This window comes from Molothrus ater, chromosome 1, assembly GCF_012460135.2.
Source record: "Molothrus ater isolate BHLD 08-10-18 breed brown headed cowbird chromosome 1, BPBGC_Mater_1.1, whole genome shotgun sequence".
Taxonomy (NCBI): domain Eukaryota; kingdom Metazoa; phylum Chordata; class Aves; order Passeriformes; family Icteridae; genus Molothrus; species Molothrus ater.
This window is the reverse complement of record NC_050478.2, coordinates 112032227-112056861: the sequence shown is the minus strand read 5'-3', so window position 1 is coordinate 112056861 and position 24635 is coordinate 112032227. Positions and strand designations below refer to the sequence as shown.

Genomic DNA, 24635 nt, shown 5'->3' with positions numbered 1-24635 from the left:
TCTATCTTTCTTCTCTCGGTCTCCTTAGTTACAGCTTTGGAGAGAGCTCCTTATCAGTTTCTTCTTACTTCTCAGCTTCTTCTCGCTCCTTTAGCTAACAGGCCCACTGTTAGCCCCTTCCACATGCTCCTGTTGCAGGGCTGTGTATGAGCTAGCCCCCTTCCTTCTAGGACTCCTTGGCTATGCTCAAGCTGCAGGAATTAGGCTTGCACGCTGCATCCAGCCCAGCTCGCCCACCTGGATGTCTCACTAGGAATAATTCAGGCTGAGAGGGTTCATTAAAATGCATCCTTTGAGTGGATGGTTAGCAGACTGAGATCTTAAGGTTTACTGCAGCAGGTAGGCCTCCCAGCAAGATAAACAAGGTCTATGATTCTGGTATTGTTAATCTTGAGTTAAGAGAAGGGTCCAATACATGGACCTTCTCACCACAATGCCTGGAGGAGAATAGCATTCCAGGCATTCAGCTTGGTGAGGCTCTCACGGAGAGCAAGGTGGGAAATCATTATTCTCGGTTTTTAAGAAAAGAAATGAGCCATGCATGAAGCAGTGTATGAAGCAGTTCATAGTTCCTTTATTAGTCAGAAGTATCTATTTTCATAAAAACATGAATAATTTCTATCCTGCATTTTCTACAAAACCCAATTTTTAAGACTATATTGTATCCAAGTGAAACTAAACATTTCTTAAGCTCAGGAAAATAGTACATGTATATACATCTACAGTGCTTTCCTAGGGAAATGAAGGCTTAAGGTTGGGATCAAATAAAGTACCCTTATATTTATATATAGGTATGCAGACACAGGCATAGGGCTCACAAAAACATGCACTGACTTAGGAAATACACAGGAGCCTTTTACTGGCATGTGGGATGGTGAACTAAATCTGGATCAAGTACCAGCTACAGACAACTGACTAAAGAAAACGTGGGTCTTGACTCAGGTCTTACTGTAGCAAAATGAAGATTTTTTTGCACCTAATAGAGTGAAAACATATAGAGTGTGAGGATTCAGCTGACTCTTGTGAATATTCATTAGCATTCCTATATGGAAGAAATCTGACCTTGGTATATACAGGACTTTTCACACTTGTGCTAAAATTCCCTGAAGAGGAAATCTCACCTACTAGGTCCATGAGTGAGGAAAACAAACATCAAATCACATTCTTATTCTTATTTATAAAACCATCATATAATTTCTGTATTTTACAACAGGTAAAATTTCTGTATTTTACAACTGGTTTTCAGTCCTTATCCTAAACCATATTTATAATAGTTTTTGACTTACAATGAACTCTAATTGAACTACTGCTAAAAAGTAGCATGGGTGTAGGTATGGATGAAGGTTTACAGCATAGTTTATACCAACTAAATGTATTTCTGCAGTTTAGCAAGTTTTACTTAGAGTTCTCTTTTAATAGAACTAATTCTTTTCATTCAAATTGATTGCATTAGAAAAGAGAAATATTAGCTCCCTGGTTAAAAGGAACTGTTCACTCATCAAGCACATACATTCTTTTCTTAAAAACTTTATATTGAAGGCTCCTTTCACCTACCTACCCACATATAAAGTGGAAGAAATTTTTTTGCATATCACTTAAGATTAGAATAAAAATACTTTATACTTGAAAAGACTGACAAATATTTTGCTGATTGACTAATTTTATAGCTAGTGGAATATATTGATTGAATTATTCAAGAGATAAGATGAACTCTTGTTCAATGATTGGAGAATTTATTTTAAGCTGCTGTTCAATCAAGACTTAAAAATAAGAAGGGAAGAACAGAGGCATTTCATAAATTCAGCCTTGCCTGTTCCAAAGTTGTTTTGTCATTCTTCTACTACAAAAACCCTTGGAAACCCTTCTTTTGTGTCTTGGAGCATAGGTTATCTTTTACAAGCTACTAGATAAATAAATTAATATAAACATTGCAATACATAGTTCTTAAGGAAAAATTATGGATGCTGATGAAAAAAATTTATTTTAGATTATCTTACATCTTTTTTTTTAATCAAAAACCACACATCATCTGCAGTGAGTTAGGAAGATAGTATCTCTGAGACTTGTCCATCTTAGGTGTTATAGTATCCAGAACAGTCAGAATGGCAAATGCAATTGAAAACACTCAAATAGGACAACACAATTTGGCTCCATATTTTGGCTGCTAAATGAAAAATTGTGAAATGTATTGGCAGATTTTTCATAGTACCACTTGTTATGGAAAAGTTCTGTTTTTATGCTAAAGAATAATTTCAATACAGTTCATTCTATGGTATCTTCCTTGTATGGGATGCAATATATTCAAATTCCAATTTCCAAGTGAGAGAGTGTAGAGGGAGAAAAATGAAAGAGAAAATAAACTTATATTAACCACAGGCAGAAACTCAGACAGCCTCTAAGTAACCATCTCTCTATTTGCTTCTCTTTAAGTGATCTGATTCCTTTAAATTCACTATTACTGAATAAATTAATTCCAGAAAAGATTGTGTACTTCTGGGATATTTGAGGACAGAATGTTATTAAACTCACCTTATTTCCTTCAAAGGACAACTCAGGATGAAGCTGTGTTCAAGGGTATTCTGATTATTTATTCATATATATCCAATTCTAGTTAAGACATGTTGGCTTCAGTGAACATGGCAGAAAAAGTTAAAAAGTCAAAGCACAAAAGTGAAATTTTGATACAAAGAAGGGTGATAGTAAACATTTATTCTTAAAATGTGTTTTATTTCTAAGCATTCTACTACTTCTAAATTCTAACTTAAAAAAATATTATTTTAATTTGAAAAAGATGGTGTGTTTTGAGCATTAACTAGCAATATACCAGAAGTTCTTTCTTGGTACGTTTTTAAGTTCTTTCTTGACATTTCATTACAAAATATAAATATCTCCTAAATTATATTGGCTTATAGTGTCACAGGAAATATTACCCAACAGCTGGTTTCATAGAAGGCTATAGACTGTTTTATGCTTAGATTTAGATAATTTGTGCATACTTTGCATTGTCTCATTATGACCTGTGGGGTTCTAGGTTTGAGGATCAACCTAGAAGAAATTAAAGAAGCCATCATGGAGTGCTACAAGAAACTCTCAATATAATTAAAATGCACAGCAGAAGGGTAAGGCTGATGTTTCAGAAGAAATTTCAAAATGTCTGAACTTAGTTTGGCAAGTTTTGACATATTAACTGCTGCCATTGTCAACTGAGGTCTCCATCATTTCAAGATAAAAATACAACAGTTACACTGTTTAATGTGCATGGATGAAAAATCAGAAGATAATTTTTTTTCATTCTTCTGAACACTGTAGAGCTGGATTTTCTCAGAGTATAATGGCATAAGAGTAGCTATCATTTCCACTTCAGTGGAACTTTAACACTCCCCTCTCATTTAGGCAGATTTTGAACTATTCAAGCATGAAGTTATTTAAGGTCCATCAAAAAGCAACAACCCAGAAGTCTTCCATGAAACCTCAGCTTAACATATTCAAAACTTTACTTGGCATTTAATGTAAAATAATTTGAAATTTACAAAAATCCAAAGAAAAACCCCCAACCAACAAAAAGCCCACTGATGTTACTGTGTGAAAACTTTATATAAAGGAAAACATCCTTAAGCACTAATCAGAAATTTGACTTGCCAGTTGCGTGCCTGTAAAATATCAAGAATTCAGGAGAACTGCAGTCACTCTACAAGACAGGAGAAGCTATGGAAATAGCTGGAAATAGCTTATTTGATCACTAAATATCTACAAGCATATAGGCTTGTCAACATATGTTGTTTCATATACAGGGTCAATTGGGCAACAAATAAAAAGAAAAATTAATTCAGATTTCAAATAGGAAATGATGAGCAGACACAGAAGAATTGAGCCTGTGTTGTTCTGTCACTTGGCATGACAGAGCCTCGTAACGCTTTGTGGAGACACTGAGATTCCTGCCAGGAGGTCCTGTACTTGGATTCATCATGTTCTCTTAGACAAGGGAGTCTGAGCAGAGTGCAGGCACTATCACAGCACTGGCTATTAGAATTGTCTCCTCTCCAGTGCAGTGAACTGAAATCATACAATTACTCAGCTTTACTGAGTAGCCTGTGGTCCTCCTTGGGATCTTGAGAGAGCACAGGCTCTCACTTGTCTGCTTCATCACTTTGCAATGAAGAAAATAGGTCTGGGTATATAGGCTCTGCAACGTATTTGTTAATATAATATCACTCTTTAAGTGAAACATAAAACCTGACCAGTTAGAACAGTAGGGAAACAAACTTTCTTCTTTATCTCATATTGAGGGTTTGGCTCCATTCATTTTGGGATGCAAACTTTCTCTAAGCTTGTGAAGTATCTTTCTTTATCATGAGCAAAGAGAACATTGCTCAATTCTTACAGTAAAACCCTCCTGTATTATAACATTATTTGTAGTCAGGCCCAGATCAGTTTACTCGGGCACTCAGAGACTCCTGTAAATGGTTTCCTTCCTGATAAGCCTCCTTTTGTCCTCAATGCCTGTAGGTGAGTAAAGCCCATTTTCTTTTAAGGACACACCAAGACACCTCCTGAGATAACTCTTACCCTGAGAAATAATGTATCAAACTGGATTAAGGAGCAAATATTTTTAAGGGAGATCAAAGTTGAAACAGAGAGATCAGGCATCCATAGTATCTCACTGAGGATTCAAAAACTGTAGGGACAAAATCACTACAGTCCATAGTAGATGCAGTGACTTAGGAAGAGTCTTTCACTTAGGATTATTTATAATGAAAAAAAGACTGAATCTGAGGTTAAGCACAGCCATTTTTTAAAGTGCAAGGAGATATTTTAATAAAAGTGGTGGCAAAATAGAGGATGCAGAGCCAAATGAAGGAGGAATAAAGTAGAACAAGTCTTTGAAACAACAGATAATACTGTCATTTTCTAGGGCTTGTCAGGTGTGAGGGGTCCAAATCTTCTCCATTCAAATGCATCTAATGCTCAGCATTGCCTTAGATAAATCTGATAAAATTTGGCTAAAATTAGACCTTATTTGTGTAGTCTATCTATTATTTTTCAACAAAATGAGAAGCTTAAAAAATTACAGAAGCAGTAAATTTTCAAATAAATATTGCAACCATAGTGGTTGCAATAAAAGGTATTTTTTTAATGATAAAACTGCTGCACTTATGTCCTAATTTTTATTTTTTCCTTTGCTACTGTCAATAAAGGAATGAATAACAGAACAGGGAAGCAAAATAAAATAAAAAAAAAAGAAACATTTCTCACTCTCTTGAAAGGCTAGTGAAAAAAATGCAAGAAATAGTTTAAAGTCATTAACAATTGCTTTCAACATAAATGCATGTTTGAAATTAATTTACTTTTCATATTTAACCACGCACTTTTTTTTTGTTTTTAATTTTCAATGCCTCAATAGGTTAGGCTGGCTGTACTGCTATGTTCTCTGGGAACTTGGAAGATTCATGTGGAAATGGGAAGGTTCATGTGCAAACATGAAGATTTCCATACCCTTATGATTCAAAACTATGGAAATGTTCTTTTTGAAACTCAGAATAACTAATACAGTTAATGAAAATACTTTATTTAGTTTTTATTTTCTGAAAAAGCTTATCATTGAAATATACAGTTTTCTGCATTGGAGTCTTATTTATCATTTTGATCACCTGTGTCTAAGCAAGCATCAAACAGTCATGCCACAAAATCCATCAAAGAAAATGCAACTGAAGTAGCAGAAAATAGGGATCTAGTTCAAACTGAATCAAACAAAATTAATTTAGCTTTGGAAAATAAAAACTTGCATACTGAGGAACAGATCTCATAACTGGCAGAATTAAGACTGAACTATAAAAATAGCACATGTACAGCATGTAGATGATTTGACACGAACTGTCAATGAAATTTTGCTACAAAAAGTGATAACAAGACCTGTGGCTGTCTAAAGAAGGGGACAGTGGTTATTTGTACATGATGTAAGTGAGACATAACAGAATAATATAGCTCCGTAGTCCACATTTTGTAAAAAGAATATGGAAAACCTGGAGAGAATACAGAAGAGAATGACAAATATTACTTGTGGGGTAGAAAATGTATTTCTGCAGATGACATCTACAGCTCACCCCACTTAGCTTATCAAAAAATATAGTAAGAGGTGTGTTGCCTGCAACATATTCATACTTCAGAGATCAGGCACTAAAAGTATCAGGTATTGCTCAGTCTAATAGAAAAAAGGCATGACAACAATAAGAATTTAGAAACTGATGGCCAATTCAAATGGCAAATGTCACACAAATTGCTAAAAAGTTACTTGGCCAGCTATCAGATACCACTCTGATACCAGAGTTCTGCATTTTACTAACCTTTATGTCTTCAAGCCAAAACAGGATGCCTTCATGGAATAATTGTCTTAGCCAAACACAAGTTGTTTGCCTTGGTACAGCAAAACCAGCACAAATGGAAACACAAATAAAACTTCTGGTTTTAAACTCTTAAGTATCTTTGAGATACCCCCTAAAAGTCCTGGGAATTAATTCTCTGAGTTTCTCCAAAAGTAACAATTTTAGTCTTACGATTTGTGGCTTCAAGTCTTCTTGTAAATCTTCTGCAGATTCTACTACTTTTAATTATACTCTGGAGCTTGTAGGAGTTTAGAAAATATTTTTAATATTCTATTGCATTGATATAGAACTGAATGAAAAGCAGTTTGTGTTCTACTGAACATATGGACACACTCAAACAGCTTAAAAACCCCAAACCTAGAAATCAAAAGACTCTGTGAAAACCACTTCAAATAGGATGCACATCAATTGAGTGACTTTGAAATTGTCTTTGCGTAATTATTATTCCAAAGTAATTCTGTTCTGAAACAGCAGACTATTCTTTTTAGATAACAAAAAACTACTTAGTTTTACTAGTGTGAAAATAAATCATGGACAAGATGCAACATAGATTAGCATACATTTAGTTTTAAATCTAGTCTTTTAATGTCATAGCCCCCCCTAAAAAAGATAGTGACCTTTTCTTTCTGAAATTTGGATGAGTTCAGCATGTTACTGTAGGGTTTCAATCTTAATGGAAATATTATATTTGACATAATTTTTTTTCTGTTTCTCTGTTTTGTTGTTTTTGCAAAAGTGTTAACAACAGACATCCATGTCCCTGATCAAATTGAAGGAAATTGTTTGGGTTAATCCCAGTGACCTTAAAATTAATTTAATTTTGGTTTTATTTCAAGCACAATAAAACCAGAAAAAATACTTGATTCTTCAGATATTATATTTTCCCCCTCATTAAAAGCACTCTCACCCACTGCTGCTGTGAAAGCACATATCAGGAAGTGTTAAAAGTGATTGAAAATGTAATCCCTAGAGCATTAGCCTGATGCAGTTATTTCTATTGCTCAAATAAGTTCATGACCACCTTAAATCTTCATTTCCAGATATTATCTGTCATTTTCTACTTGCAAACAGAAAAGCCTTTTGGGAGAGAGCTACTGTGAAGGTTTGGAAACCTGACAAACTTAATGAATTTAATATATATTTTAAAATAATATTTTTAATCAAACTATAATCAGTAATAGTCTAACCTAGTGCAAACAAAAGTGCCTAATACTGCATTGAAAGCCAGGTGCATAATGTTTTAAAGTAAAATTATGCTGATGAAATTAAGATAATTCAAGTTTTCCTAATAGTTTCATTGAATTTTAGGATCAACTTATCCACATGAACATTGGCCACAACCACACAATATGGAAACATAGGAACACATAATAAATGCTAGGCTAGCATAATCTATCTCTATCACTTATAATGTTGGTGATTGCTTCCACTTATATCACATCAATAAAATCTCTTGAGAACCATGAGAACATGATAATTGTCTCCATACAAAATACAAAGACTCTAGCTAAGCAGAAAAAAATCCCCTCTCATGGTTCAAGGAAATCTGTCAAATTATATCCTTGACTGCTCATATCACTCATGGTTCTTAAAAATTTGGTATTTGAGGAATCACCTAAATAAAATTCAGCACCCAGTTCATCACACCTTGTCTCTGCCACTCCTTCCTCCTCAGGAGAGGACATCTCACACTTTTCCCCTGCTCCAGCATGGGGTCCCTCCCATTGGAGGCGGTCCTCCATGAGCTTCTCCAATGAGTCCTTTCCACTGGCTGCGGTCCTTCACAAAGTGCTCCAGTGTGGGTCGCTTCCACAGCAGGCAATCCTTCAGGAGCAGGCTGCTCCAGGGTGGGTCACTCACTTGTGGGGTCACAAGTCCTGGAGCAAACCTGCTTCAGTGTGAGCTCTCTCCATGGGCCCACAGGTGCTGCCAGGAGCCTGCTCCAGCACAGGCTTCCCATGGGGTCACAGCCTCCCTCAGGCATCCAGGCTCTGATGTGGAGTTGTCCTGGGGCTGCAAGTGGATCTCTGCTCCAGTGTGGGCTCCTCCATGGGCTGTTGGGACACAGCTTCATCACTGTGGCCTGCACCATGAGGTGCAGGAGAATCTCAGCTCCAGAGCCTGGAGCACCTCCTTTCCCTCCTTCTTCACTGTCCCTGGTGTCTTCAGGCCTGTTTCTCTCCCATATTCTCATTCCTGCTTCAAGCTGCAGTTGCAGGGGGTTCACTGTCCCATTTCTAACTCTGTTACCCCAGAGGCACCACCACCGCAGCTGATGGGCTTGGCCTTGGCCAGCAGTGAGTCCCTCCTTGAGCCGGCTGGCATTGGCTCTGTCAGACACGGGGAAAGCTGCTGGCAGCTTCTCACAGCAGCTCCCCCTGTAGCACCCCTCTCCCAAAACATGACCATGGAAACCCAACAGACCATACAACTAATCCCTACAGGAATGAACTTTGGGGCACTATGCTGTGTACCTATCACCTGCCCAACCTACATCATCACAAGGATAATAGCCCATCCCTGTAGTGAAATTTGTTCCCTTGATATTTCGCTATGCATGTGTATTTGCTGTTCTTTAGAGCTCAAAGTCTTGGGATAAGCAGTGTTTCGATTTTCCCTGAATTTGACAAGAAACTTGATTCAATAACATAGCAAATGAAGCCTTAAGTCTTCAAGTTCTAGGTCACAAATTCTTCATCCTATGACTTGAAGCACTTGATTTGCATCAGTTTGCATCAGTTCCCTCCTCCCAGGTGCTTCATACATTAAAAATGACTGAAAGTTTAACTTCTTTCTGTCATGTATGATGTTGGATTAGATATTGCCTTTGCCACTGTAGGTTCATGTCAGATCAGATACCATTTGCTCTCTCATCCCTGACACGAAGCCTTCATGAGCTCCAGTCCAATTCTCTTGTTGATTTGACATTTGTTTGAATGTGGGTCTCTTTGGGAGCTTTGGTAGTGTGTGTGCAACACATCAGCAATGAGTGAAGCTGTGGCCCTATGGAGGTGTCCCCGCTGCATCCCATTTTCTGAGAAGTTTAAAGTGAATTAGGTATGTAGCTCAAATTAAATTTCAGTTGGTTTTGTTTCTTTTGACTCTGAAAAAACCCCAATATTGTTTTCTCCTCTTTTAACTGTTTAAATCATCAGCACAAGTATATAAATATTACCTGTTAATCATAGATCAAATAAAACTTCAATATCCAAAGCAAAACTTCTGAACAGTTGGAGAGTGCAAGTTGCTGGTGCAGATAAGTGAGAAGCTATTAAAAAATAAATACATATAAACTATAGTAATTTGCTGGACATTTTGCTATCAGAAACCTAAATTTACTAGTTATTAAATACATATGCCAGAGTATTATTTGATTTTTTTTTAGTCAGGCAAACAGGTCTATAATGCACAAAATCAGAATCTTGAAGACTGCTGAAGATGACAGCGATATGTTGTTTTAGTGATATTGCATTTAACAAATTTGTAACAAAGTTAGCGTCCCCACCCAGAGTGCCTTTGCTGAATTCCTATTTGTAGTGTTTGCATTGCTCAATTTCCATGCTGGAGAACAAAGATGGTATGTTATGTTCAGTATCAATCAATCTTATTTATTCATCTTTATTTGCTGTGTTATCTAATAGAAGCTTGAAGGCAGCAAGAAAATCAAAGCTAGATAGGATAAGTGTAGGATTTCATATAGTAGAGAAAATATATGAAGACCATCAAAATAGATGAGAGAAAAAGTAAACCCTGTGTTGGTGGCACTGAAGCCCAAAGAAAGATTAATGGGTAAATAAGAGCATGCAACTAGAATTTTATCTTGGGTGTATTTTAAGAGTGGTATTCAGAAAGCTTTATCTGGAGATAATATTTCTGGTTTTCTGTTGTAAAAATTCAGAAGAATTTTCCTCAAGGAAGATGCCTAAACCAGACCAGAAATGCTTAACTATTGCAGGGAGACCTAAGTGCCTATATCTATTAATCCTGACTACTTTTCCTGACAGGTCTTTAGTCACCCTTGTGATTATTTCCCCATGTGTCAGCTTTACCTAACCACCCTTCAGCCTACAGGGACGTAGCCAAAGTCCTCCTGCAGACAAAGGAAGAAACTGTCAAGCCATGGCAGCTTCCCAAGGACACTGGGAGCTGCTGATGCTCTGCCTCATCATCATTCCTACTCTCTCCACAGAGATGGAGAGATGCCTCTGCCTCTTGGATGTTTATGGTTGTGTCTTTGCAGAAATACCATCTTTCCACACTGTTGGAGAATAAATGAATGAATTTCTAAGAAACTGCCAAAACCTGAGCAGCTGCCACTCCACTTCTCCTCACCCAGACATCACCTGAGCAGAATATCTAATGATACCTAGCCAGAATATAAGGCTTAAATAAGTTAGGTGTTAGTTAAGATTCCAAAGAATAGTTGTCCAGTTTTTAATTCTTCATCTACATTACAATTTTGAATGGCCTTAAAAGCCTTAGCCAGATGGAAAAATTAAAATTATGTACTAATCCAGGCATTTCTTAACAAAATAAAATTATTAAATTAAGGTATTTTCTTCAACTTGATGATGGAACAAAGCCTATGGCTAGAGGAGCCAGCCGAAGGGCAAAAAAGGACTTCCACATGAGAAGCCACTTGAGACACGTTCTTGTCATTTTTACATTGCTCTAGCTCATATTGCAGCATAGAAAAAAGTTTCAGTATTTAGCAAGAACAGGAATAAGGCAGCCTCAATTTTTGAGTTTGTCAGCTTGATAGTGGAGCCCTGGAAAATGTTAAAAATAGTCTTTGAAAATATTAGGCTTTGTGTTTTCTCAGATCACTGCACCTGCGTAAGCAATATGATAAATGATATAATTGTTAGATGTGATGATTGTTTAGTAATTAAATACAGTTATTATATAACCATAAGAAGAATCGTGAGAAACTATGTTGGAAATTTAAACGGGGCTATGTTTAGCTGAAATCTGTGTATACAATAGAACAATATAAGTTTGATAATTATCATGAAAGTTATATAACGATAGAGTATAAAACACATTCACCTCGAATGTATGGTCGGAATCAGATTTGGGTGGAAACTACCCCGATTCCCAGAGCTCTTAAATAAAAAGCACCGCATATAATCGCTTATGTGATTATGTGTTTTTGAACGCTAACAAGCTGAGCTTGTTGGCAAACACAAACCAATGCTGATTTATCCCTGTGTGCTAACAGATACAAGGAAGATCTCGGTGACCTTTTCAGTCATCCTTGGCAGTTATGCTGTGCACATCTTGGAGCAGACTAGGGCTGTATTTCTAATTTAGACATAAGTAAAAATATGTCTACCTTGAAAAAAATCACAAGTTTAAATATATAATTTTTCAGAATAAAAATGGAAGATATTTCATTTGCTTAATTCTAAATGCCAACACTAGCTATAGAAATTTCATTTTCATAAACCCATATTTATAATTGTATAATTCTTGTAAATAATATCAAATGAACTTTATGACAAACAAACCCCTGAAGATACCACAAAGGGAGGGGGAAAAATAAGGAGGAGGAAAAAACCATACAGAGGCGTTTATCAGAGGAGTGAGGTGTGAAACACCCAAGCCAAAGTGAGGAAGGATTAAAATGAAGGTGTCTCTGGGCAAGTTGCCTGAAAATGCAACTGTTTATGGATAGCTGGATACCTAACAAAAGAGTGAAAAGTCCCTTGATTAATCAAGGTTTCCTGATGACAAAACCAGATTAAGAGAGAGACTTTAAACACTGTTAGAAGGAACTAGATGCTGAACCTTTAGAGGCATTCAGACTTCTTTGAAAATCCAAATCATGGTGTGAACTGAGAGACTTGAAAGGAGAGTTAGCGATGAAATATGTAGCGATTAAAACAAAAAGTTAACTTTCAAAACTTTGAATGTTCCCTTGACACCAAAAGCAAGCTGTAGGTAGACTAAAACCACTTATTACCATAATCAAGTCTTTCCAGTATTGTCAGAAACTAAAAGAAAGTAAGTAACACACACATCCCTCGCCAAGGAATAGTGTGACTGGAGGTGATCTTCAGTGCTTTGAGATAATGACTGATAATTCCATTTGGCCAAAAAAAAAGAATAAATGCAGAAAACAGACTTCAACGGGAAGAGTCTTCCTGTTTTAAGGCTTTTCAATGGCTTAACAAGATAAAAGAGTGAAATAACAGCTGCATAAACCCTTAGTATAATTTTGTAAATTGACAATAGTTTAATTAGATGTGTGTGCAATACCGAAGCCTTTATCAGCCATGAAGAAAAGCTGAGAAAGAAAGGTTTCTTAGATTTATAGATGAGGAAAAAAAATCATTGAATTTGGCACAATGTATGATATGGAATTGTAAAGGTTATTGAATCCACTTCGATAAAGAATAACATTAATCTTCAGTATAATGCCTTTGAAACTAACTGAGACATTGTTTCTAACAAGGGGACACTTACACTATATAAAAATATTGTTAGGTTAAATACTCCAAGGGCACTCTGTACTAAATCTTACCGTTTGTTTTTGTCTCAGAGAGTAACATTATTTTTTAAAATAAATTGCATGGATCTCAAGTCCCAGGGAATGCCATTATTTTCTACTATGTTCCATGGATTTCAAATTCTTCAGAATTTGCTATGTTCTTTCCATTTGAAAACCTGAAAAAAAGAATGCAAACAAGTGTTACCTTGAAGAATTTTACTTTTAAACGCAAATGAAGAAGCAAACAAGGAACAGTTAGTAGAATAAGGAAGGTCTCTAAAAAACATAATCAAGTTAAACCAAACCAAATTCAACCCAAACCCAACATTCAATTTTCCATTAATGTCTCGTAGTGTGGTTATAATCACTGTAAGTGCAATGTATGAACATGGTTAAATCTTTAAAAAACGAGCACTTCCCTCATCTGGAAAGTTTAGTATTGCCATGGCAGAACAGTTGCTGAAGGTGTCTGATAATTTCAATCTCCATACACAATCACAGGCTAGCTCTTAATACTTTAAAACATAATTACCATTTTAAAAAATCAAGGTCTCAATTAGTTCTTCAGGAAGATGTTAAAATGTAGTCCTTTGATATATAAACACAGAAGGAAGGTTCAATCTTCCTAGCAGATACTATCATTAATAGCAGGGTCCAGATAGAAAAAACTATAATCTTTTTTAAAAGCAAGTTGCAGAAATTATACATCTCTCAGATGATGAGGTTTTTTTTGTAAATGACAGTAAAGAATTTACAAATATGGGCGTTAACCAGTGGGGCTTTTTTGTGGTTTGTGTTTTTTTAATTCTTTTAATCTAGAAAGAAGAGAAAAAGGGATAACCTGTAAATGTCAAAAGAGAGCATTGCCACTCTCTCAGGGGTCTATATTGGGAAAGACAAGAAAAAACCCAAAACAAACACAAAAGCTTTCCTATTTGATAATATCTGTGCTGTCTTTACCACCATCTGTGTAACTGAAATGTTTTGTGGTACTGTCAAGAATATCTCCCAACAGTGAGCTGGGACTCTTCACCTCCCTGAGAGACACTCTGATTCTACTCCTTGGCTCTGCCACCTTGCAAGGGCTATTAATTTCAGCTTTAGTTAATGTTCATATATGAGGACCAGAACATGGTATCCTTCAGTGAAGTTCTTTTGTTGTGATGTTGTATTTGTGTGCTTAACATCACCAGAAAGTGCATCATGTAAATCATACAGCTCTTGACACAGAGTTTACACTTTTCTTGATTGCAGTTTCACAGCTTGAGATTTTTAGGTCACCTGGAGTTAAAGCTTCTTTCAAAGTAACACTGCAGAAATGGTGGGCAAAGCAAAATTCTCTCAACTAAACTTCTGTCTCCTTTCTGCCACAAGTGGAGAGCATTCAGTACCTGAGATCTTCCTTTTATGTCAATGTCAGGGAAGAGGAAAAGGTGCTGCCAGCAGAAGCCTTCCAAATGTTTCATGTGAATACTAAGAACCATGCAATCTAACTAAATCCCTTCTTAAAACCACACTGTTATGCAAATTTATTTTATTTCAGAATCCTCTTGAGTCCTTCAAAAAATCCTACAATTTCTTTACACTTTTTTTATTAAAACATATTGGCAAGAAGTTAGGTTCCTGAACATTTCTTGACAGCCAGTTTTTAAAGAGCTGAGAAATTTAATGGTTTTGTCTCCTCCACAAGCACTGAAATTATGTCAATAAGTAGAAGGGAAGTGAAGACAGCAGAAGTTGATGCTAATGGGTTTATTTAGTATCCTTTGCCTAAAGATACTTCATCCAATAGGCACAAATAGGAGCCATTCACCCGGTTTGAACAAAAGGTTTTTGAGGAGCAATTCTAGGTGTCCATTCATAGCACTGATTACTCCTCCCATAAAAATTCAAATCAGAGAGAGATTTAAAATAGGATTTTAGGTGCGTTTTTATTAAATTTTATTCACCTTTTTTTTTTCACACCAGTTACTCATAATCTATCAAAAGAATGTTGCAACTTCTGCCACATGATAACTGACTCCAGCCATGAGCAATTAGAACCCCATTCTCATTTACCAAAACCACTAAATCCTAAGAATTTTCAGCATCACTTTTCCCCACATGGTGTAAGAACGTTTGAGAATCCTAACTATATCAAATACTTTTTGTACATATTTTGGTCCTGTGCAATTCCTGCCATAAGCTTATACTTTTTTCCTGTAATTACAGCTTCAGATCAAAGAGAAACTGGCAAGTGTCAATCTCACTATCGGTATAGCATCTGCTCTTTAGATTTGTGCAACAGTGTAGATATACAGGAAAAGTTATTTAAATCCTTTTGCCACTAGAGCAGTCTCCTTTAGAATGATGGTCAGAAATCATCTTTGAAACTGCTTTTTGTTAAACAAATTGTGATGTTGATAGCATTAACACTGTGCAGCGAACTGAGCAAATTTTAATCTTTTTCGGTAATGATTCTTAGTTTGCCATAGGTTTTTCACAGGAAAGCCTTAAACATATGAGGTGAGTGCCATGAAAGTTCATGATCTTTGGTCACACAGTAAAAAATAAGACCTTGAAACTTTTAGTTGTGGCAGGATGTAGAAGACATTTGCCTATAATGCTGACAATTTTTATCAGTTTAAATGCCACATTAGTGTATTTTATGTGTGTTGCCTTGAATATACTGCCAGATTTCATAGATCTATTATCTGTTTTCAAGGCATGCCAACATCAAGTTAATCATTTAGCCATCTTACACTATCAGTCACAAGTTAGTGACAACCAGAGTTCTAATGTGCACATCTGCAGAAGTTCATTCTATCTATCTATTCATTCTATCAAGTAAGCCATACAATAATGGCTGGAAAGTAGAAGTACTTTCTAAGTACTTTCTACTGGAGTCTGAGCTTTAAATCAACTGACAGTGACCTTGCTGTAAGAGCTCTATTGTTGACAGGCATATGTATTTGAAGAACACCCTGTCCTCTTTCTTGCGCTGAGGGTTTGGAACATTTACAACTTTTTAAAAATTAAATATTTGAAGCCTGTGCAGATTAAAATCATATAAGCATATAAGCAATAACAAGTACTCCATTTCAGAATAAGAAATCAATAAAATGAGACAAATTAATTACAGAATTTCAGATGCAAATGCTTGAAATTATCATGAATTTATGTCAAGGTTTAGCCGCTCATTCCTCCACCAGTGGGATGGCGAAGAGAATCAGAAGTGTAAAAGTGAGAAAACCCCAAGGGCAGGCACGTGTTCAGACATTTCCAGGAAAGGAGTGCTCCATCACATGTAAAGGTGACTTGGAAAGACAAATGAGATCACTCTCAGTGTTGCCTCCCTCCCCTTTTCTTCTCCCAGAGCTCTATATGCTGAGCATGATGCCAAATGCTGTGGGGTATCCCTGTGGTCACCTGGGTCAGCGGTCCCACCTGTGTCCTCTCCCAACTCCTTGTGCATTCCCAGCCCACTCACTGGTGGAATGGTTTGAGGAGAAGAAAAGGCCTTGGCTCTTGGCAAGCCCTGCTCATCAATGACAAAAACGTCCCCGTGTTATCAACAGTATTTCCAGCACAAACCCAAAGGACAGAGCCAGACCAGCTACTGTGAAGAAAATTAACTCTACCCCAGGCCAAACCAACACAACGCACCATGTTAGGCTCTGTTTGACTGATTGTTAACAGAATGTCAAATTGTGTAATTGCATTGCCCTAGCACTGATTTACATCCTATGATTCTACCTGCAAATTGAAAAATTCAGAATTTGATTTTGTGTTAATGAGCTGAGCCATTTCAAGTTAACACTTTCAATTTTTAATTCATTTCAGTGACACACAATTCTCTAACATCATTGTAAAGGGTGTTAGAGAGCTGGTGTTACCTAAAGGTATTTTAAAGAGCTCCTCAAGTCAAATCCTAGTCAAAGTCCTGAAGAGAGTAATACAAATGAAAAGACTTTCATTTAGTTTTTGGAAGGGTCATAATACCAAACTTGAAAATTTCATATGAACATTCTTTTTGGTTTGAAATTTGAAAATCAAAATACTATCAAAAAGTCACGTGGAAAGTAGCAAAGTATAATTTAAAAATCAAAAGAAAAAAGGGAAAATGTGAAATTTCTGTTAGTTTCCCATAATCTAAATGTTGTTATAATGCAGAGAACACAGAACCACCTGTCTCCTTGATTTTCTTTCAGTGAGTAGTATTAACAATGCTATCCCTTTAGACCAAACCACCAACATGCCCAGAACTTCAATTTCATCCATAAGGTCCACAGACAACAAGCAGGATTTGACTCAGGACAGCCCTTTGCAAATATTAGTCAATAAGATTTGACATTCATTCATTAACTTTATTTTACAAAATAATATGTTGTCATATACTCAACTTGTTTCTCCTAGGTATCTCAACTTTACATAAAATTCCCCACCAGAGTATTTTATAAGTAAAAATATTGATGAAACACTTCTATTTCTTCTGAGTATGCTCTTCTTGAACATCAGCTTTTCAAAAAAAGGACAGTGAAAAGCAAATTTTTCTTTTTGCTTTTTGTTTGTATGGTATTCATGGAAAAAAGAACATTAATAATGGAAAAAGAACATTAATAAAAAAATAATATCTAAAGTTTTGAGAAGATACAAAAGACATTGGACATTGTGACCAGATGTTCAAAGTTTGCAAGTTTTTGGAGAGTTACGAATCTTCAGGGTGTACTTATTAAGTTACTATTTCTGAAAATAGCATCTTAGTTTGCTTTGACTGGTACTGTTTGAAGTTGAATCACATTGCATTGAAACAAGCATTCAGATTCAGATTTAAAATGCACTGGGTTATCACAGTTTTTTTATTCCTTTGGTAAATGTCCTTTCTGAATACAGACAGCTCCACAAATCTTCAATCTGTGGGATATTTAAATCTAGGCATTTGACTCACTGAATAGATTCATCTAATCCCTGAAGCAATACACATATGGATGCAGTAACCTCTTTGCTAATTTGCTCAAATGCTCTGTAGGCTCACCAACAGTGCCAATGTCTCTCATTTAAATCAAATAAATTACCAGTGTGTTTCTTAGGAGAGAAATTTGTGGTGCTTAAGGAACAAAATAAATCATGACTGAAAAGCTATTTTGATTAACTTGGAATAACTCCTGGATTCAAAGGGCTTTCGGGAATCACCAATGCTCTAGTGACCCTATCCGAAACCTGTACCTCTCGTCATTTTAAACAATCATAAATGACCTAGACAATCTTTGGGAAAATGATGCTTTCTCAGGAGAGCATCATACACTGTTATTCTTCCTTTTCTCTTCCAGTATTCCCTATTTCTTTGCCATGAGTTTTTCTGACACAACACTCCTCCACAGCAGAAGAAGGCGGCAAGAAGTATGGTATACAGAGCAAAATTAGTTTTCTTGGTCACGTTCTTTCCTCAAAACATTTCTACTTTTACTGTGTTCTTCTACTATACAACAGAGTTGTACCAAAGTAACTTTCCACACTTTCCTGGCAAAACAAATAACATATAGAGTCCAAAAATGGTAACATCATAGAGGGACAAGAGGAAGAATTTAAATTCTAAACAACTGTATAGAAGAGCAATTAATTTCATAATACATATTTAGAATATCAACATGAAAAACCATTTTCGACTGAGCATTTATTACTTTTGTTGTTTTAGTTAGTATGTGATTTCTTTTTTGGAATATAAAGATATTGCCCTATTTATACATTTAAAGAGACTGCAGGTCGCATAGCAGAAGTAATCCATTTGAGAATTTCAGTAATAAATATGAAATACATGCACATTTTACTTCCACCTTTTTTTTTTTTTACTTTCCTGGATGACCTGATTTATCCTTTATCAGTTGGATAACTATTGCAACAAAAAGCATAAAGACAGCTCTGTATAGATATAACTATAGAAGGAAATAGTGTTAGCTAATTAGCTAATAATTAGCAGTTATTGATATGTACTGACATGGTTCAGTTTGAGGCAATAATCCTCTTTGATCTTCAGGCTGAGAAAAATCAAAAGTTCAAAGGTATCAGTGGTGTGCGTGCTGGTAAGTGAGGATATTGATCATGTGTCAAGACAGGGCAAATAAGAAAGGTACACAGTGCCCCCCAGTAGGGATAAGAAGGTGCTTCCATATGCAACACCACAACACCTAAAAGTAGCTCTCAAGAACGCCAAGAGAGATTTGTCAAAGAATTCAATTGTACAGCTCAGTTCTAAAAAGTACTTGGAGTATTCCAAGGGCACCAAAAAAGGTATTTTTAGGGATTCGGAAATGTATCTTCTTCCTGCAAGATCATGGACAAAAATCCTGCACTGATACAACAAAGTGAAAGAAGATTTGTGCATATTATCTTGATGGGAAAGCCAGCTTTTACCCACTGCAGTTAATTGCAAGATAGAGGTAATGAGTTAGCAGCATGGCTGCAAATACAAAAGACATTTTTCATTTCATAAGTGAATATGAAGATCTATGGAAACAATAAAATTCATGTTTAGCTACTCATATTTTAGCTCCAAGTTTTGTTTCCCTAGATGCATATTTATATTTTAGATTTTTTTTAAAGGAAGTCACTCAGCAAATGCTACATTTCAGTGTTGGCACATGCTCACTGCTAAGTGCATGATTAAGCAGCCTGCAGTATGGAAAAACTGATTTTAAGCTTCCTAAAATGGCCTACACTTCATTTGCATTGAGACCACCTGGGTAAACGCTGGCTTTGACTTTAAAAAACCCCAACCTTTTGTAAGACTGTAAAACAGCACTTGAGTTGAGAGCATGTCTTAAAATTGCTTCTTGCACTTGGATCCTCATTTACCCATAGCACTGGCTCTATGGAACAAGTTGTGTTTATTATGTCACTGCCACAATCCTTGTGAAGTTGAAAAAACCCCATCTGGCTTTGCCCTTACCCCATGCTGTCCAGGAACACAGCTTCTGCAATGTAGGAATAGCCATCTCATCATGTATTAAATGGCCCAGGCTGAGTAACCAGTCAGGGTAGTGTCATGGTCAAGAGGCAGGGGTTATCTCACCTCTGGCCAGCCTGAGATGATCACCTAAGCCAGCCTGGATCTGTTTATGAAAGATAAATTTGATATAGATAAATTTGTGCACTTCCCATTATCATAAAAGAGGTTACTAGAGTCACCTATAATTAAGGCTGGACAGCAGTCATCTTCCTAATATCCTGCTTTTCAACTACCTCTGCCCACCTTCTGGGATGGTGGAATGAAACTGGGAGATGTTAGCCCACAGAAAACAAATCTGAACTAAATTATTTCAAAATGATCAAGGAGTTTTGTGTTTTGGATTACGGGACTGTGGATCAGTCCCTTTAAACAAAGTTCCATTTAACAATCCGACCAAACCTAGCTGTCTGGGGTCTGGGGGAATCCAATTTCACACATAATCAATGCAAACCTGCTATATTTTGACAGAAAAAAGGTCAGAAAACTCTTTATTCTCAATAAGAATTTTCAAACCTCTTGACCTGTCTAGTTTTCACCAAATTGCACATTTTAAAATACCTCAGTTTAAATTATTTATTACAGGGTTAGAGTGGAAAACTTTTGAGTTGCTTTGAAAAGTTCCTTAACTGTGTCTTAAAAAAAATTTAAAAATCAAGACCAAAAAACACTTTCCACTTCTATTTATAAAGGTCCTTACTTTTAAGAATTAAGGCAAAAACCCCAATTAAATTTCAAGGTGGACTGACACAGTGCCATAGGTGGGTCAATTTGCACTAACACCTTAAGAATGAGATTGAGAAGAAAGAAATAAAAAATCTGATTAAAAATTGGGATGGGAGATGATGAAAGAGGGCATTTTAGATGAGGTAAGGAAAAGATAACTGTACAGGAAAAACTGGGGTCACCTATATGATTAAGAGAGACTGACACCAGAAAAGCAATAATTGAATGGGATGCCAGAGAAAATGCACATAGCCAATGAAGAGCAAAGGAGAGAGAGCATAGCTTTGGTAAGAAGCTAGAGGGATTTACTCAGAAACAACTTTGGGGTTAGGAAGGGGTTGGGACAGAGATTTACACTGTCAGTTTGGAGATTATGGTTGATGGAGCGAGATAAGAAGAGGTGAAGAGCAAGAACAAGTTGAAAAAGCTTTTTTTAGGAGAAGTTGAAAAGAAGGGTGCAGCAAAAAGTTTATCTCACAGAAGTATTTTGTGATTGAGAGGTAGGAATCCTCAACAGCAACAATGGTTTTCCTGACCATAATCCCCATCATTCTCTGTCTAGTAGTAATTTATGCAGTCCAACATAAGTTGCAATTTTTGCTAATACTGGTGTATCAGAGAATGATTACCTATACTACTAGTCACTACTCTGTTACTTGAGGTGAGAGAAGACTTAGCAGTGGATGAAAAATCATCAATCCATGCTCAGGATCCATCTGTGTATCAGTATGTCACAAGGTTACACATACTGTCTTTTTCCTCTAGTTAGTTTTCCTTAAAGCCAAGAATCTGCATTATGCTCAAATACTACATTCTAATAGCACTGAGTAGATAATTTAGTCAAGAAAATGAGCTTTTAGATGAAGTGGCCACATGCTGTCATTATAGTGCAAGAGTTCTATTATCATTACATTGCAAGGGTTCCATATTGCTAGAGCTTCATACCTCCTTGATGTTTCTTCTAGGCAGCTCCTCTAGGCACTGACTCTTCCTTCTCCCCACAGTAGCCAGCTAACTCCAGTTCCCCCTCAACCATCCTATCCACTCTTTTATAACACTTCTTATTGGCTACAGCTGTGGCCTGTTAGAATCAGGCCATTTCCCAATCTCTAATAATTGGCTCAGCTGCAACTCCTTAATGGGGTAATATTACTTTCTATACTACCTTTATTTTCTTATATTGTATCCCCCTACAGCCACATATCTCTACAAGATCAAATTCATTGTGTGACATGGACTGTCCTTAGAACATGAATCAAAGTCCTTTATAACAAATATTGTTGTCTGAGAAACTTCATTTGAGTCCTCAGATTAAAAAGTCAAATAAGTAGGCAAGATGAATAAATTCTGGGGAGGGAAAAAAGATCCCTATGGAAAAAAAAAAAAAAAACTACAGAAAAAAAGAGACTTCTCTTCTGCTTAAGCATTTTGAACATCCAGACACCATAATGTCTGATTCTGCAAGAAAATTATTGTGGTAAATAATTAAAATTACTTTTTCCAGGGCCAATATTAAGAGAATAGCAGTGTAGAGAGAAATAATTAATTATGTATTTTCTAGATTTTCATATATTCATGCAATGTTTGAGACTGGAAGGGACGTCTGCAGTCACTGGGTTCAGCCCTACTCCTGCTCAAGCAGTGCCACCTAGAGCATGTTGTCCAGGGCCATGTACAGACATCTTTTGGATATATCCAAGGATGGAGAACTCACAACCTCTTGCTTATTAAACCTGTGCCAGGGCTCAGTCACCTCCACAATAAAGCAAAGTTTCCTGATGTTCCATGGTCACAGAGTGGTGCCACCAACTCCTGGTACTATTCTTGGTGGTGCTGCGAACATACCACGAAGGGAAGAATATTCATGATGGCCATGTCACAGAGGAGTTGGTGACATAGCTAGCTCAAGTTGGGTTAAAAAGGGCTGAACAGTCAAGGTGGACAGGTCAGTATGGATGTGAAAAAAGGCAGGGAGACGTGACCAGTGAGACAGGTTGCTCCTCTTTTGTTCCTTGTTCTGTGTGTTACAGCCACGTGCCTGGACAGGGCATGAGCAGCTCAAAGTATCCTCCTGTCTTCTACCTCCTTAAAACACATAGTGACAGAGGACAATGCTCCAAAGGACAGATAAAACAGCCCCTATATTTCAGGGCACTAGAAGCTCCCTACAGCCACTGGCAAAGAGAGATCCCTTATGTGGCTGGGCCCCACATCCGCTGTGGGCACAAACCTTAGTCATGCTGCGGCCTTAACTCAGCTGGTAGAGCACCTGAGGTTCCTATGTCACAGGGAGGTCAGTGGTCAGCCCAGCATGGGTATTTCATGCCTGTCTGAGAGATTTGGATGGGCATCCTTGGCCTGAGGGTGAGAGAGTCTGCACAGTGGGGCAAGGTTTGCTTTTGGTGACAGAGTATCAGCTCTGGTTGCTGATTCTCCTGCTGTAAGTGACAGCATCAGCTATGTGAGCAGCTCATGGCATTCTCAGGATCTCCCCTTCTGCCAGTCAGAAGGAGAGTGTCGAAGCTTTGTACTAGGATATTGTGCTGAATCTAAGAAAAGACAATAACCCCGGCATGTGCCATGTCATGGTCCTATAAGCAGGCAGGATCGTCCCTACAATGTGATCAAAGAGAACTCTCTACCACCTTCCTTCCTAACCTGTCATCATGTCACAGAACACTGGAAGACCCCTCACAGCTGTGTAGAGTCCCACCACCCCGAATCTCTGTATCTTGTCAAAGTCTCCCTTAAATCTGAAAGATTCCCATAGGTGTGGGCAAATTGAAATTTATTAATATCCACTGCTCAACTCTGAGGACATATTTCCACTTCCCATCTTTTGTTTTCATAAAATTTCAAAGTATAGCTTTAAAGGCTGCTTTTGCATGTATGTCAGAGATTAATTTCTATGTGAAGAACTCGCTACACCTAATTAATGTCTCGAATCTGTTTTGGGGGTTTATGTTACTGTGAGGTATGGAATTTTTATTTTTTTTTAATGATGGAAATTCTAAGAAAAATGGCTCAATTGAAATACTTTTCTGAAAGAAAAACATTTTTCATTTTGAAGATTAAAAAGGCCTTATCGGTACGACAAACAGTCTTGATAGTCGCCTGAAAAGTACTGCATTTTGAAATTGTCATTGCAAATTCAATTCAATGTCAACTTTAGTTTCATTTTAACTTTCTTTTTATTTTCATATCTTGAAAGAAAACATAAAACAGCATACAAAACTTACTAAAATACCTTTAGTCTTTTTATCTTTGTCTGTTTTGCATTCCACACTTTCTTTCTGCCCAATACAAGACTCAAATACCTAATCAGCACAACTGCTGAGAACTACAGTACTGCCTGCAATACCATTTAACAGAAGCAGTGCTAGAATACATAAAGTGCTAGATAAAATGTTCATTTTGCAGATTACATCAGTAACAGTGTACAGCACCGAAAATCATAAATATATCAAACATTTCTCACACTGATTCACTTCTCCTGTTGTAAATAACACAATAAAAGCCCCTTGTGAGAAGAGATAATAAAGATAAATAATGGTTTTGAAATGCTTAGATATGAGAGCAATGATCCAAACAGACAGATTTAATAATGTTGTTTTACAGACAGGTTTTTCACCCACTAATAAAATAGAAAAAAAGGGGGAAAAGAGAAAAAACAAGAGGAGAGATGTAGGAACTATGAAATATCTATTCATTTGCAGCACCCTATCGAGTTTGCAGTCTAAAAGAGGCGTAGATCCTTTTTTCTGGGGATGAGGAAGAGGGGACACAAATATTGTCAGTCACAGGACTACCTGGTATGCCATAACAAATAACCACTGGAAGCAGTGGAAGAAGATGCAAGACATTACCTAAGACTGCACAAATAACCTTAATTTCAGTGTTCTCTGTCTTCTTGGAACTTGACTCCTATTATACTGATTTTAAACAATGTTTATTGTACAATGTATGCTTATAGAGATCGATGCTATCTCAGTCCTCATTCTCCATCTTTGCACCTAAATAACTGGCTCTTTACTGGGAATGATGAATTCTCTCT

At 36.7% G+C, this 24635-nt stretch overlaps 1 long non-coding RNA gene across 1 annotated transcript in view; it reads right to left on the bottom strand.

The window, feature by feature from the left end:
- LOC118684348 (uncharacterized) overlaps positions 1-24635 on the bottom strand; it is a 42448-nt gene that overhangs the window by 2324 nt on the left and 15489 nt on the right. The window contains exon 2 of the long non-coding RNA XR_004979824.2: positions 12907-13049. This is a non-coding gene — a long non-coding RNA (uncharacterized LOC118684348). The remainder of the gene's footprint in view (positions 1-12906; positions 13050-24635) is intronic.